The sequence below is a fragment of the Phoxinus phoxinus genome, assembly GCF_949152265.1.
Source record: "Phoxinus phoxinus genome assembly, chromosome: 6".
In the NCBI taxonomy this organism is placed as follows: Eukaryota; Metazoa; Chordata; class Actinopteri; order Cypriniformes; family Leuciscidae; genus Phoxinus; species Phoxinus phoxinus.
Window position 1 is genome coordinate 13,852,902 of NC_136881.1, and position 15,811 is coordinate 13,868,712.

The following is a 15,811-nucleotide window of genomic DNA, read 5'->3' on the forward strand; positions in this document are numbered from 1 at the left end:
ACCTTAATACCCTAACATCATAATATCCCTCACTCTCTCCCTCCCTCCCCCTTCAGTCTCTCTCACACACACTAAGAGCATTACGACGTATAGCAAAAGTCGTCACATAATCCCCTTCAATGTGAACTTTGTTCAAATGTAGAGTCATTCAGTTTATTGGTCCATTAAGAATATGCTTTTAATGATCCGTGGAGAACGTTCCGTCATAAACAGTAATACTTTAAGCTCAGCATAATGCCCCCGAGCACTGGGTTCCCCGAACATCACTGAATGATCTAAAAAGCAGTGGGGAAACCACCACAAAAAAGCATGCCTTTTAAGACAATAAAGCCGATTGCAATTGCCTAAATTATCATTTAACAGCATATTGTATACTGTATGATGTGTGTGTGTGTGTGTGTGTGTGTGTGTGTGTGTGTGTGTACATATACATTTGTGATTTTGTAAAAAAAAATAATGTATATATATATATATATATATATATAGCCTATATATGACAAATAGAAATATTAGGAACATGATGCAATACTCCTTATCATAATGTTATGCTTGCAAAGCAGCAGCACCCAAAAAAAGTGGGAATGTGCATTCAATATGGTCTTCTGTATTAGCATGCCAATGATTAAAAAAAAGGATTGACAATCGATTCACATGCAATTGTAGTTCGAGTGGATGACTGATCATAACAATGAAATTATTTTGTCATTTCCTCTATAATAACCAGGGAGCGGATGAGGCTTTTACTCCTCGCCTACCTGATCAACATCGCTGTCGGGTTCAGGTTTTTATTTGGGTCTCACCGGCTCGGTATCTTCATGAAATCATCTATAAGCACCAGAGATATAATCCAGAAGCCCGTCTTCTTCTTTCTGATGTTCACCGGTGCAGGGCTGAACTATAAAAAGCACAACAGCAGCCGAAGCACTGCGTGTTTCCAGCGCTCGTAAAGAGCTCGCAGGTCTCTCTTTTTGATGATGCTGATGCTGTGTGTGCAGCCGAGCGCGCGAGCATACAAAAGCGCTCGCGCACACGCACACTCACGCGCACACTCACGCACACGCACAGCGGAATATGAGGGACGGGCTCAAGGCAGGACAGAGCGGCGACGGCGGAGTGACGTCAGGTGCCCCGGAATGAATCTCCGGTTCAGGGAAAATAAATAATTTGGAGGAATTGCATTTGCACATCGGAGACACTTAAGGTAAGCGTCCAGAAACCAGGTCAGTCAAATTTGAAAGTTATGTAGAGTGACCGTTCAGGGTCCCTATTCATCTTTAACTTCCTCATCCTGAATGTGTTTTTTTTTTTTTTTTTTTTTTTTTTTTTTATGTACTGAGACCATATATGGCACTGTTTTAATTCACAGGGTTGGCCTAGCCTATATTAAAAAGAAATTATGCATCTTTTTGAAAGGTAGGCTTATATTAATGTGTGACACAAGCCTAAAGTAACGGCAGGCAATGTAACGTTAGGCTAATTTGAATGGGGAGACTGGGGTAAGTTGTCACTTTGAACTCCAGTCAATATTTCTTATGTTAAGTTTATTAGGTTCTGTTTAGGCATTATTTTGGCTACCAAAATAAGAAGGGGTAAGTTGTTACAATTGATCCTCCCTGCATTAAATGGCCTATTACAGGCTTTTCAGGAAAATATAAAAGTAAAAAAAAATTTCAAACACAAAATATTTTAAATACACATTTGACAGCCTGTACAAACCAGCACTGTTAAAACAAGCTCAAAACTTAGATATAGGCCTTGTGACAACTTTATCATGCAGCATGACAACTAGCACTTGGCTCAACTAAAATGTTGATGTAATAATATGAATATAAAGTCGAATTTATCTAAATAAACTGTAAATTCTTTCATATATATATACAGTATATATATATATATATATATATATATATATATATATATATATATATGTGTATATATTATATATATATATATATATATATAAACACACACACACACACATAAACAGTGCATGTATAACTGTTATGCAAGTTAATATTCTAATCATATTTTATTCTCCAAGCACAATAGTAATAACTACTATTCATTTTGTATTTAATCATCTATAAGTGATATATAATTGTTAAAGCTACAATATGTATTTTTTTCGCAGCTAGGGGTCGCTTACCTCTTACAATAACAAAGGCGTAGGTTGATGATGCATTATGGTGTCATTATGCGGAATTATGGAACTTGTCGCCATGCCGAAGGATCTAATAATGTTTATGGATGAGTGAATACATTGATGTTTTTAACATGACTGTGGTATGAAGCAGGTCGCGATTGCTAATGAGAGACAGATTTCAGCGCCACATGCGAGTCCCGTGGATATAAAGGAATAAGTATATTTCATTCTACCAAACTACCCGCAAGTGCTGAATTACTAGTTACTCACACAGGTCAGTTTATTTGACGAATTTAACTTGTGAGGTATCGCAGTGCTGTTTCAGTTGGTCTAACGTTACACTATCACACTAAACTGCTTTTAAATGTGTGTTGAAGGTTATAATGTTATTCTATGTGTAGGTTTGTCTGTGTGAGACTAGCAGTAAGCTAGATCAACATTGGAATAACATACTGATCATTTTCTATCATTTCATCATGTTGAGCTAGGCTATATAACATTCATTAGTTTCATACATTTGCTGACCTGTCTAATAAAGTACATGCAAGAGCTGTGTCTCTGTCAAGTCGAAGTTTGTCATGGACATGGAGCTCTCGGCATCTCGAAAACGCCACGCTGATATTGATCCTCGTTTTAGTTCTCCTTTTGTCCCAAAGTCTGCTTGCCATGGTCCATAATGTTTAAACGAAACAACAACAGCGTGAGCGTGCCGCTAACGTAGTTGTCCACGTCTGTTGCCATGGTTACTATGACAGTACAAGCAGAAACCAGGGATAACGCGGATATTACCTCATTACCTCATTATATTACCACGATATTAGACAAGCCATTATTTAAAATAGGATTTTCTCTGAAATGAAACATTTTGGGGAACTTTTGGGATATTGTAAGTACACAACTGCATGAAATATATCACACTGTGCAAGTGATTTTGAATATTTTATTATAAAAATCTTACATATTGTAGCATATTGTAAGGAGGGCTGGAAGTGAAAACCGCCTTATATTCATGTGTGCATAATTATTAAGCAGGTTTTCTTTTACATGTAAAGTGGCCAAAAAGAGATTTATTGTAACTCGCTCTGAAAAGTAAAAATGATTTAGTGTTTATGAGAAGGATGCAATACTAATGCAATACTAGAAATTGCTTAATTAAGACGTGACCAATGGACAGCAAGATGCTCATTGCTTTAGCAGGGTCAGACAAAAACAGGCCAAGAAGAAAAGACATATGTTTACTGCAACAAAAAACAGAAGAATTAGGTGGGAAACCATTCTGAACCATTTAGTCTTCAGCGCCACCATTTTCCAGAACTACAACCTACCAAGAGTCTCCAGATGTACAAGGTGTCCGGATCTCAGACACTTTAGTAAAGAATCCTGAAATATGACGCACACTTAAGAATCACAAGCTGAAGTGTTGAGTGTTTTTTTATAGGATCTATAGACAGATAGGTTGGGAGTGACTCTTGAAGGACCAGCACGACAATAATTAATTTTCCAGAATCTGGCAGTAAGTTTTGGGAGTTGATTTTAAGTCCATCTCCTACCCTGAAAGGTCCGTCTAGCTCATTGTTAAAAGTCACTCTCATCCTATATGTATATAAAGCCTTCAGACAGATAGGTTGTCTGTGAACAGTCTTCATGTATTTCACAACACTTCAGCTTGTGATTCTTATTAAGTGTGGGTCATATTTCAGGATTCTTTACCTTGGCAAAGTCTCTGAGATCCGGACACCTTGTACTTCTGGAGACTCCAGGAAGGATGCCGTTCTGGAAAATGGTGGAACTGGAGACTAAAGGGTTTGAATGCATCATCAAATGTTTTTTTTTTTTTTTAAGCACTGTTTTCAAGCATGTTTCCACCAAACACTAACCCATCTGTCATTGGTCAAACAAATAGATAGCCTCACCCCCAAACTCACCCCCAAACATTGTCCGTTATGTTGTATTTTGTTTAAATAATATTCACAAATGGTAAACATTTTTTATCTTATCAATGGCTTCAATGTGTGATGCAAATATGTTATAAGGACATATTTTAAAAAATATATATTTAAAAAAAAAAATTTACATATTGTTATATTGTCTCTTTATGTCCAACACAAAATAAAACATTTAAATGCAATAAACATGTTTCTTTTTTTTGCAGTCTCAGGCAGAAGTGAGAAATAACGGGGACACTTATGATGAACTGTTTTAATTAACTGTTTACTGCAGCAGAATTCAATTATATGCAAATTAAGGGTGCCAATTTTTCTAGTGGGCTGAATTTGAACAATACACAAAATAAATGCAGAATGAAATTTGTCTCTCTCATGCTCACTGTCTCTTACACACACACACACACACACACACACACACACACACACACACACACACACACACACACACAAAAAGATGTATGGCTCATCAGTACCCTAGTTCCCACAGCGATATGTAAATGAAGGCATTAATTTGCTTTAGTTGCAGAAAGTACCCAGGTAACCACAGGCCCGGCAGCCCTTGCATACAAACACTAGCACGCACATAAAGAAGAGTTATTTCTGGAATCGACCATACAAATGTAAGGTTATGTATAATGCATCATACAGATAAAAAAAAAAGTTGGAAGTATTCGATGCTTTTAATCAGAATATCATCGTAAGAGCAGAAGACACTCGACATTTCGCACCAAATTAACTCACAGCAAGACACCAAACGCATGCGCTCGCACGCACACGACATCAGTGTGCTGACATTTAATTACTCGATCTGGCCTTTGAAAATGAAAGAGAAGAATGGGTAACAGAAACTACTATCATCTGTGATCTGTATTCTCCGGTGAACTGTTGATTATAGATTATTCAGCGTTCTCCGTCACTGATTTAGTGTTTTAGATGCTCATACGATTTCTCTAAAATGGTTGGTGCTCTGTAATCCTCACACTAATCTGATTTCTTGTGTCAGTGTGAGCACGTGAAAAAGAAATAGAAAAAAATCAACCCAACCCATCCCCCAGATATTCATCCTTCCTATCTCTCTCTAACACACACACACACACACACACACACAAACAAACTCGTACACACAAAGACACGTTGTGTGCATGACCAGTGTCTATTTTTTTTTCTGAGCCGAATTATGAGTCATTCTCATACTGATCAAGCTGGCCTTATACTGTACTGTGTCCATTTAATTCAAATAATAATAAAAAACAAATTGAACAGACTTGCAAAAGAAACAGAAACACACACACACACACACACACACACAGGGCTGTTAGTCACAGTTTATCTATGTGTGAGCCTAATCTATTTTCATGTTCAGCTGAAGTGACAATAATCAGATAATTTACTTATATCCACACTATTGCACACCTAAAAAAAAAACCACACATCTCTCTCTCTCTCTCTCTCTCTCTCTCTCTCTCTCTCTCTCTCTCTCTCTCATTGAGTGTTTGAATGTGAACAAGTATAGGCTAGCACAAGTAAGGATCAACGTTAAATTAAGTTCCCCCCTCAGAGTTCAATAATCTCTCAAATTCAAAGATATATCTTGTCTTTATAAGTAAGATGTAATTTCTTATATTCTCCTATTCCGTCTAAGAGCCTCAGTTGTGTGTGAGTTCGGAAATTTTACACTGAAATCTCAGTCTTACACTGAACTACATTTATTTGGACAATTTAGTCACACTGGTAATTTTTTTATGGATATATGAAGTCATTTCCCTCAGTTAACCATATCATATTAAACTACACACTATAAACATGTCCCACAACATTTGTCCCACAACCAGAACGTGTCCACGACTTATCTTCATTTTCAAAATACTTCAAAATCTTAATTTTGAACTAAATATTTATTACTTCATATTCTGAAAACTAACAAACACGTTTTTGTGAAATGTTTTGATTGAATTGACTGGTTGAGTTACAGTGTATTTCATTAAAATAAATGCTACTTTGATATCTTCATAATGCAAAGACAAAGCAGCCATTAGTCTTCAGTGTCACATGATCCTTCAGAAATCATTCTAATATGCTGATTGGGTTCTCATACATTTTGAGAACAGTTGTGCTGATTAATATTTTTGTGGTGATACGTGAAATACACCATAAACCGTGAAACATTTGTTCAGTATTCTTTGATAAATAGAGGTGCATTTGTTTTAAAATAGAAACCTTTTCTAACATTATACATTTCTTTATTGTCACTTTTGATCAATTTAATGTGTCCTTGCTGAAAAAAGATTTTCTAAAATGTAGACTCAATTTGAATTTCTTTTGTTTAACTGTATTGTTAAATCATTATCACACTATGATTGACACAATCATAATCAATAACAGTGTTGTTAAGTACAATAACACTGTAGCCTATAATATAATATAATATAATATATGTTATAATATAATATAATATAATATGCAGCCATATTTTACCTTTCTCGTCTGTGCAAAATTTCAGAGCCTGTGCATTATTTTTCAAGTCAAATCTCCAACTAATTTCCATTTTGTTGTAGGTTTGTCTGACTCTATTGGGGTGCATATACTGTAACTGTACTATGTGGCCAGTGCTATTTAGGCCTACTCCTGAGGCAAAAATGATCTAGCCAGTCTAGTTCATCCTTTGACACAACATGGCAGAACGGTTCCACTTCCTACCAAGAAATCAGGCACAAAACTGGCTGAGAGAGTCATGGTTGGATGCATAATATACGATTTATATAATACAGAACAACAAACTGCAAACCAAGCCTGGATTTACTGGTGTTGTGTTGAGCTTGAGGTGTTCTTACCTTTTAATATCCCACATGCTGCTGGTCAGAGTTACGAAAGCTGATATGAGACAAAAAGAAGAAACAAATATTTTATTTCTTTCGGCTTTTAAAATGTTAAAATATCAGCCTCCAGAGGAGGGCAGCAGCAGCAGTCTCACAGCATGCGATAATGCCTTAAAATCAACAGTAAAAGTTGTGCCAATAAACAGAGGAGGACGGGGTGCTGTGTCTGCTTTCTCTAATGGTTTATTTGCACCTTCTATTTATAGATGAGCAATGTGGAATATGCTATATTCATCTATCACTTTAATGCACTACCAGATTCATAAGTACCACCTCTAATAAAGAGATAGAGAGAAAGGAGAGTGAGAAAAAGGAAGGGATAGTTATTGAGCGACTGAAAGGAGAGGGGAAAAACGATCTAATGCATCTAATGCAGCTCCAGTTTAGCACATTAAAACAGTGAGACGCGAACACACACACACACACACACACTAGAGAGGGCCAGAAAGTGAGAGCCGAGGAGTGAATCAAGAAGTGAAAGAAAATAATTGGAGAGAGGGAGTAAGAAAGAAAACCAACACAGGAAGAGGGAGAGACAGAGAGTGAGAGATGAGGTAAGTAAGTATTTTTAGTGGATTACATCTTCAGTGTCAAAAAGAGTTGGATGCATCTGTGAGTAGCTCTCAATAATGCAGCAGTGTATGCACTATAAAACACACACGCACTCTTAACGCGCTAAATCCGCTGAGGTTTTATGGTCATATACAGTATTCATGTGCGCGTTATTTGCTGCAAGGCTTGACAGCAGCTGGTCAGAGAGAAGCTACTTCAGGAACAACTGTGTGAGAACACAGGAAGAGGGGAACAGGGATGTGGGGAATACAGAGAGGCATTTGTACTTGCACATGTAAAAAGGGGAGCAGTCTAAAGCTCCTAAGACTGGCTCTGTTCCAAATCCTAATGAGCTGCCTTCCAAGGCCGCATTTTAAGACATCAAACATGTGAAGGCTGTTCCACATGGCTGTGCTCCTTCTGATGTGGCTAGTTTAGGCTAAATTGTAAAGTGTGTATCATTCACAGAGAATGGTACCACACGATGCACTGCAGAGCTTAGCTGCAAATACATCCAAGTTGGTGAATAAAGTATGAGAAATTTTGATTTATAAGCTGCATTTAAAATAATTAAAATAACTTCTAAAATGCTGAATTTTCAGCATCATTACTCCAGTCTTCAGTGCCACATGATCCTTCAGAAATCATTCTAATATGCTGGTTTGGTGATATATTTTTTATAATTGTGTTGAAACCGTTGTTATGCTTAATTTTTCGTTGTTGTGTAAATCGTGATACATTTGACCCAGGTTCTTTGATGAATAGAAAGCTCAAACAAACATTATTTATTTGAAATAGAAAACTTTTGTTAAATTATAATGTCTTTACTTTTTTACTTTTGATCAATTCATTTGTAAAAATTATTATTTTTTTTTTACTTATTACACTGCCCGGTCCGACAAATTTTTATTTAATTTTAATATCCCCCAGAGTTAGATAAGTCCATACATACCCTTTTCATCTCCGTGCGTGCCGTAACTCTGTAACTCGTAACTGACGCACCCACCGCTAGCCTAGCTTAGCACCAAGACTGGAGGTAAACGGCTCCAGCTAGCATACTGCTCCCAATAAGTGACAAAATAACGCCAAAATCTTCCTATTTACATGTTGTGATATGTATAGTCACAGCATGTACAAATAACGATCACATGAGACACAGCCATCTTCTAACCGTATAACTATATTCTCAGAAGGCGAAGCACTGCTACTTCTGCGGAGTGATTTGCTTGCAGCACCTGAGAAGCCCCGTGGTGAGGAGACGAGAGTTCGCTCAGAGTGTTGCGCTAATCACTCCGCCCAAGTAGCAGTGTTTCGCCTTCAAAAAAATAGAGTTCCCAGTATGTATACGGATTAGAAGATGGCTGTGTCTCATGTGACCTTGTTAATTGTACACGCTGTGACTATAAAAATCACAACATGTAAATAGGAAAATAGATAAGACCTTTAAGAGTCTATACTGGATCATTATTGCAGTGGTTATTATGTTTCTATAGCATGTTATGTTTGGCAACAGTTGATGGAGTGTGTAGCTTTCCATTTCTTAAACAACCATGTAGGAAAACACATCATGGCCATATTCCAGGATGAAAATGTCAAGATTCAAATTGTGAAAGAATGGTTGTGAGGGAAAGTATTTTAAGTATTTGGCTATTTAAATCCTAACAGTGTTAAAGTAGTAATAGTAGTAGTAGCCCTTTATCCGCCCTTTAAATCAGTGTTAAAATACTTTAATGAGCTTATAAGAAATATGTAGATTGATTTGGGGCAGAGTTATTTTTTTAACTGACCAATAGGCTAGCAGATTGTCGTCAAACAATTATATATATATATTTTTTGTATCCTTTAGCTTAAAAAAATTATACCATTTTATCAACTATTTGTGTGGGCATAGTACCGTATAATGTTGTTAGCTAAGCAACATACTAACGATGTTACTGCGCGTTCTGTGTAACGGTCACCAGCTGGAGTGCCCTTGAGAGCCACAAGAGAGCACTCCACATCAGACTATTATCACTCCCTCACAAACTACATTTCCCATAACTCACTGCCTGGACTCATCATCACTGATTGCATTCACCTGTGTCTCATTACCCTGTTAGTCTCAGCCTATTTATACCATGTTCACTCATTCACTCACTGCAAAATTTGTTGTTGTACTGCATTTCCGAGCATTTTCCCTGGTTTCATGTATCTTGGTTCTTGGATTTCTTGCCTGTTCCGTGGATTACTCTTTTGCTTCTGACCCCTGACTGTTTAGTTTGTTTGTTTGTTTGTTTGGACTGCCTACCTGTGTTTTTACTTATTGCCTGTATATTGGATTACGTGTATAGATTGCCCCTTAATTAAAGCTGCATTTGGATCTCAACCTTCGTGTCACGGAGCAGTTTGTAACATTCTGTATTTTTAGTGTGGCATTAATTCCAATTTACTTTTATTGCTACCTCGAATTTAGGTTGGATTGGCAATTGGTTATTGGTCATTTATATGATAATTTATCTAGACATTTGATTATTCTATTTAACTCTTTACTCTTATTGAACTTGTTCATTTGGATGCCAATGTCGGTCTCGCGCTGACCGTTTAACGCGGATCCCACGATCACAAACTCGCCAGTCTATGTCACTGGACTGAGGTAGTTGACTGTACTGTTTAGATGGCCACTCCCATGGAGAAGGGTATTCCTGCACAACGGGAGGCTGCAGTTTCAGGACCCCAGTTTTAGGACCGCAGTTTTAGGACCCTAGTTTAATGTGACAGCGCCACCTACAGAACTGGATTACCAAAAACACAAATTTAACCCCTTTCGCGGCAAAGATAAAAGATCACATTGTTGATCACAACAGATTGTTGTTCAACATTCATTACTCGTTAAAACATCACACTCTTACTTATTTTATCTGGACAAACTGAGCATCATTAGAAAGATTTAAGACTCGATAGTGTTTATGATAAAACTCAAACAGCGAACACAGAGAGATCTGGGTCTCCTCTTCCTGATTTGCGTCAGTAATGTACGCAAGTCTCATTCGCTGTACAGCTGTCAATCATCTCACGTGGTTCAACGTGACAATAATCCTGCCCTTCTGCATGACACGGTCCTGTTATCCGTGATAACAAAGCTAAGACACATCTCTTCACCTGAAACAAGAAATTAATAAATGCACGATTTCGAGTATATGTGGTTTGTGTGTGATTTTCGTGCAATTTTGGGTATTTTCATATGAATTAAGAATGTTTACAGTATTGCCAAGCAAGTATAGCCATTAGCTGCATATAAATTGCTTTATTATACCATATTTCAACATCTTTTTATGACTTAAAACCATTTTAAACCGCGACCGGAATATGGTACAAATATCCTATCTTACTCGATGGTGGTTTAAAGTGAGCTTTAAGTAAAAGTTTAATATTAATCTTTTAAATTGTGTCGTGTAGCTTGATGCTACTTGCTCTAATCCACCTGCTGCAGGAGCTATTCTATTCCATAATCTTATTTGTTAAAATATATATATATTTTCTAATGAGACTTAGGATCAAGGTGGATCTTGATACTATGTACAAACTAAACCACCTGGATCCTAGAACTGCGGTCCTGAAACAGAAGCCGCCGCTATATCATCCAGTTCGGTAGGTGGCGCTGTCACAAAAAACTAGGGTCCTAAAACTGCGGTCCTAAAACTGGGGTCCTAAAACTGCAGCCTCCGGTTGTGCAGGAATATACTACTGCTCCCATGCTTGCTTTCTCTAAAAGTATTTTGTTTAGTCCCCATTGATCTGTATAAACTTGAACTAAAGTAACACTATCTTTAGTCAGAGGTCATGACCACTAGGCTACTACAGATATAAGCTGACCAATATTACTTTTTTCTGATAGTTAGAGTCATTTTACAATAAACTTTTACAGTAAGGCTCACCCTATTTCGGTTGGTCGAGCAACATTGTGTTGTCCTAAACAGAAATTCCCTTTTATTAGCCTTTACAGTCTAAGTTCACTTGAACCGCTGCCAAATTTTAACCGGATCACTAAAATCTCAGTTGGCGTGCTTTATGATCCACTCAAAACTAGACTTTTGTCTGCAGATTTGCGGTAACAATGGATACAATGTAATCTACTAGACTAGAGTTAATAATTTCAGAGTAGGTCTATCTTGAAATAAAATCAAATGTAACTGTTTATTATTAGTCAGGTAAATGTATCATGTCAATGACATAACCAATTCAAAGAAAATCAAAACAATAACATCAAATGCTCAGAAATAATGAGTAAAATATGCATACCTGACATTAGAAAAATACATAATGCAGAGTTTGTGGAGGACACTCAGCATTATAGGCTCGAGCCCTTTGCAGCATTTCTTTAAATACTCGGACCAAGACAAAACATCGCCCAAAGTGAGGCAGACACTTAAAATAGTGCATGACAGAAAATGGACCTATAATCCAGTGTATATGTACCATTTTAAAGTTTGGGGTCAGTAAGATTTAGATTTAAAGAAATTAATACTTTTATTCAGCAAGAATGCATTAAATTGGTCAAAAGTGGCAGTGAAAAATCTTTAATAAGGAATTTGCATTTATCAGGGTCCCAGATCTGGGTATAGTTTGCACCTTACTCAGGACAGAAGACAATTTGCATGAAAGAGCCAGTGAAAGGAGCACACCCACCACAGTAAGCAAATTATCTCTAAACTCTTAAAACCTTTACAGAAAGTCGCTCTCTCTTGGTCCAGACAGTCCGGCATCAGTCTTACAATATATAAAACAATTGTTGGTCGGGTCACTTGTGTGTTTTACGCAGTGTTGCTGCTACCTATGTAAAGAGTTTCAAATCAGTCGCTTATGACTTAGAAGATAAGCTCACATTTTGGACAGAGCCAGTGTGTGTGTGTGTGTGTGTGTGTGTGTGTGTGTGTGTGTGTGTGTGTGTGTGTGTGTGTGTGTGTGTGTGTGTGTGTGTGTGTGTATGTGTGAGAATGCAAACAACTTACATGTGCTAAAATGAGTTTAAACTGAGTCTAAACTCAGATGTCTCTCGCTGGGTGAAAGAAGGACAGACTCCACAGGACTCTCCTGAAAGATGAAAAACTCATTAAACACACAACACGCAGCCCTTTTAAATCCTTCTCTCTCAAGCATCCACACACTCACTGAAAGCACCAGTTGGGATTTGACTGTTTTATGATTTTTTTCAGGCTAGTTTGGAAACTGCTGACTCAGGTGTTCTAGCACTAAAGCTCTGAGATCAACAGACATCTGTCAGAATATGCGGATCTTACTGTGAGCTTGTCACTTTAGCCAGATGGAATGAAAATTTGCCTATTATTAGACTTTTTGTATTAAGATAGACTCTGCATGACAGAAAATGGACCTATATAATCCAGTGTATATGTACCATTTAAAAGTTTGGGGTCAGTAAGATTGAATGAGCAAGAATGCATTAAATTGATCAAAAGTGGCAGTAAAAACATTTCTATTTTAAACAAATGCTGTTCTTTTGATTTTTATGCAAAAATCCTGAAAACATGCATTTAATTTTTTTTTTTAGAAAATAATACATGTTTTTTAAGCACCAAATCAGCATGATAAAAAATATTTCTGAAGGACCAGGTGACAATTGCTGCTGAAAATTCAGCTTTGCCACCAAACATTATTTATATTTTATCAAAAATAGCCTTGGTGAGCATAAGAGACTTTTTAAAAAACATAAAAAAATCTTTCTGGCCCCAAATGTTTGAACAACAGTGTATGTGTATTTTTAATATGTTTGTGCATATGGTGCACTGCAAAAAAAAGTGTCTCCCTAATTATTTTTGTCCTGTTTTATATTTTATAAATATATCCATTACGAATATATTTAATTGAAAAGCAAAATGACTATATTAAGTCTGATTTTATGATAAAACAAAAAACAAAACATCAAAATTAGGGAGTTTAAGCCTAAAACAAGAACAATAATCGGAGAACAAGAATATATATATATCTGCAACCACTTTGGCAGATTATTGTTCTTGTTTTAGGCTTAAACTCCCTAATTTTGATGTTTTGTTTTTTGTTTTATCATATAAAATCATATATATATAATAAGTTTAAACTAATATTTTAAGTCATTTTGCTTCTCAAATAAGTGTATCTTGATTTAAGAATGTTTAGACATTTGTACTGGAAAGTAAGACAAAAATATTGTAGTGTGGAGTCCAAATGTTCAGAAGTAAAAACGCTTCTGTTTGGCATTTTGTCTCTTTAAATGATTAGAATAGAAAGTGTGATTATAAAATCGGCATTGTAATTTATAATTACTCGAGCTGACAAAAGCTTCCGGCGCGATTTGAGAAAATTCCATTGAGCATCTCATGTGCTTCAATGGAAGCAAGAACATCTGACCTTTTGCTACAAATTTGTTTACATTCGATTAGTGACCTAGAAATAATGCTGAAAAATGTCATTATGTAACGACAGTCTCAGAATTATGGACCCCACTTTATACTGCACTTGCGAACATCTGGATAGGAGCTATTTTTAAATGAGGAACACCGATGAGAGACATCATGCTCTTGTGTGAGATTACTATGACAGATGGGGTGTATTCTGGGTTTTAAGAGCAGAAAGGTGTGAATGCAGTAAGAACATGTGGCCACTAGGTCGTGCTGTTCACTTTCATTCATCGATCACAATATTGATTGTGAACAGGTAGTAAATATTACCTGAGAAATGCTGGGCACATAAATTCAGCATTGGCTATTAATTACATAATATGTTTACACACTACATGATCCGTAGGGTCTAATATGCAGAGTGTGCGTTCCTGAGTGAGACAGTATACAGACTGAAGAGCCTAAAACAGTCAACCCTTTGTGTGTGTGTGTGTGTGTGTGTGTGTGTGTGTGTGTGTGTGTGTGTGTGTGTGTGTGTGTGTGTGTGTGTGTGTGTGTGTGTGTGTGTGTGTGTGTGTGTGTGTGTGTGTGTGTGTGTGTGTGTGTGTGTGTGTGTGTGTGTGTGTGTGTGTGTGTGTGTGTGTGTGTGTGTGTGTGTGTGTGTGTGTGTGTGTGTGTGTGTGAGAGAGAGAGAGAAAGACCAAAAGGGTTTAGTGAGAAAGAGAAGACAGTTTCAACCCCTCACTGAATGGAGGTTTTATTGATCTCAGTGGACATCAGCGCCTTCCAGCAAGGCCTTGTACAGAAAGGCACATTAAGATGTCTAAACAGTGTTAGAGCATTGAATATGAGACAAGACAAGCCTTATCTACTGGCTATGAAAGAAAATATAAGTGGCCTTTTTATGCTTTTAACTGCTCTGGATAGGCATTCTTCATATTTAGAGAAGACAAGTATGCCAGACCCAGAAGGAATCTGCTTCCTTTTTAGCATTTTCTGTGCTGATTTTAGTGGATTTAAACATAGTAAAATGTTTTAAATGGAGCTGATAGTACTACGTCTTCAGTGATAGCTGAAAGCATTTTCACATTATGCAAAATATTTCCTGAACAAACACACAAGAATGCAGACGGGTGTTCCAATTCTGTGGAGTTCTGCGCAGATTCCATTCGTGACTGTTCAAATATCTTGTAATTAAAACAGTTTCTGGTTTAAGAAATGTAAAGATTGATCTTTGTCGTGCCACATTTCATCTCTCGTTCCTAAGTCACCCTGCTTGTTAGTTTTTCAAGCTGTGAAAAACCCAACGTGAAGATCTCACTTACCTCTATGTTCTATTTGAGTCAATCTGGAAGAGAGAGAGAAAGAGAGAAAAGCGAGTGAGCTGAATACAGTCATCCAAAATGACAGCACTTCATTATCATGCAACTGTTTTCCAGACAAAAGATCAAAAATGCAGTCTCCATGAACTGTGGCAATATCAGATGCTCTGTCATAGTTGATGTAGCGCAGTGATTCCCAACCAGGGTCACAAATACCCAAGAGGATACTAGGAAAGATTTTGCTTTTTTAAACCTGTTAAAACAGGAATCACGACTTTAAAATAAAATATATTAGGGCAATCAAATTGTTATTGTAATGTTAAACAATTTTTGCAGATAACATTTTCAGTTGTTTTTCAGGGGGAAAAAAATGTGTATCAGTTCGGTCAATTTGTGACATGGAACATATTTGCAAATATATACAACTACCGTTCAAAAGTACAGGGCCGGATTTATGCATAAGCATTTTAGGCACTTGCCTATGCTCGCATGAGGAGAAATAATATTTTTTTACATTATTAGTATTATTTCAATCTAAACAATTGTACGATAAGTAGCCTACTATCTAAATTAACAAAAAAAATTATATCCGGCAGAAACC

At 36.8% G+C, this 15,811-nt stretch overlaps 2 protein-coding genes across 5 annotated transcripts in view; one reads left to right on the forward strand and one right to left on the reverse strand.

Moving 5' to 3' along the window:
• The window catches only part of ptprdb (protein tyrosine phosphatase receptor type Db), a 59,858-nt gene extending 58,795 nt beyond the window's left edge, over nucleotides 1-1,063 (reverse strand). For both annotated transcript variants that reach the window (XM_079615143.1, XM_079615144.1), the window contains exon 1: nucleotides 756-1,063. The gene's annotated coding sequence lies outside the window, so the exon portion shown is untranslated. The remainder of the gene's footprint in view (nucleotides 1-755) is intronic.
• Nucleotides 1,040-15,811, forward strand: part of LOC306999986 (uncharacterized protein) — a 40,483-nt gene continuing 25,711 nt past the window's right edge. For 2 of the 3 annotated variants that reach the window (XM_079615147.1, XM_079615148.1), the window contains exon 1: nucleotides 1,098-1,201. The gene's annotated coding sequence lies outside the window, so the exon portion shown is untranslated. Of the gene's footprint in view, nucleotides 1,202-15,811 lie in introns of all 3 variants that reach the window. The other variant, XM_079615149.1, reaches the window with a different exon arrangement.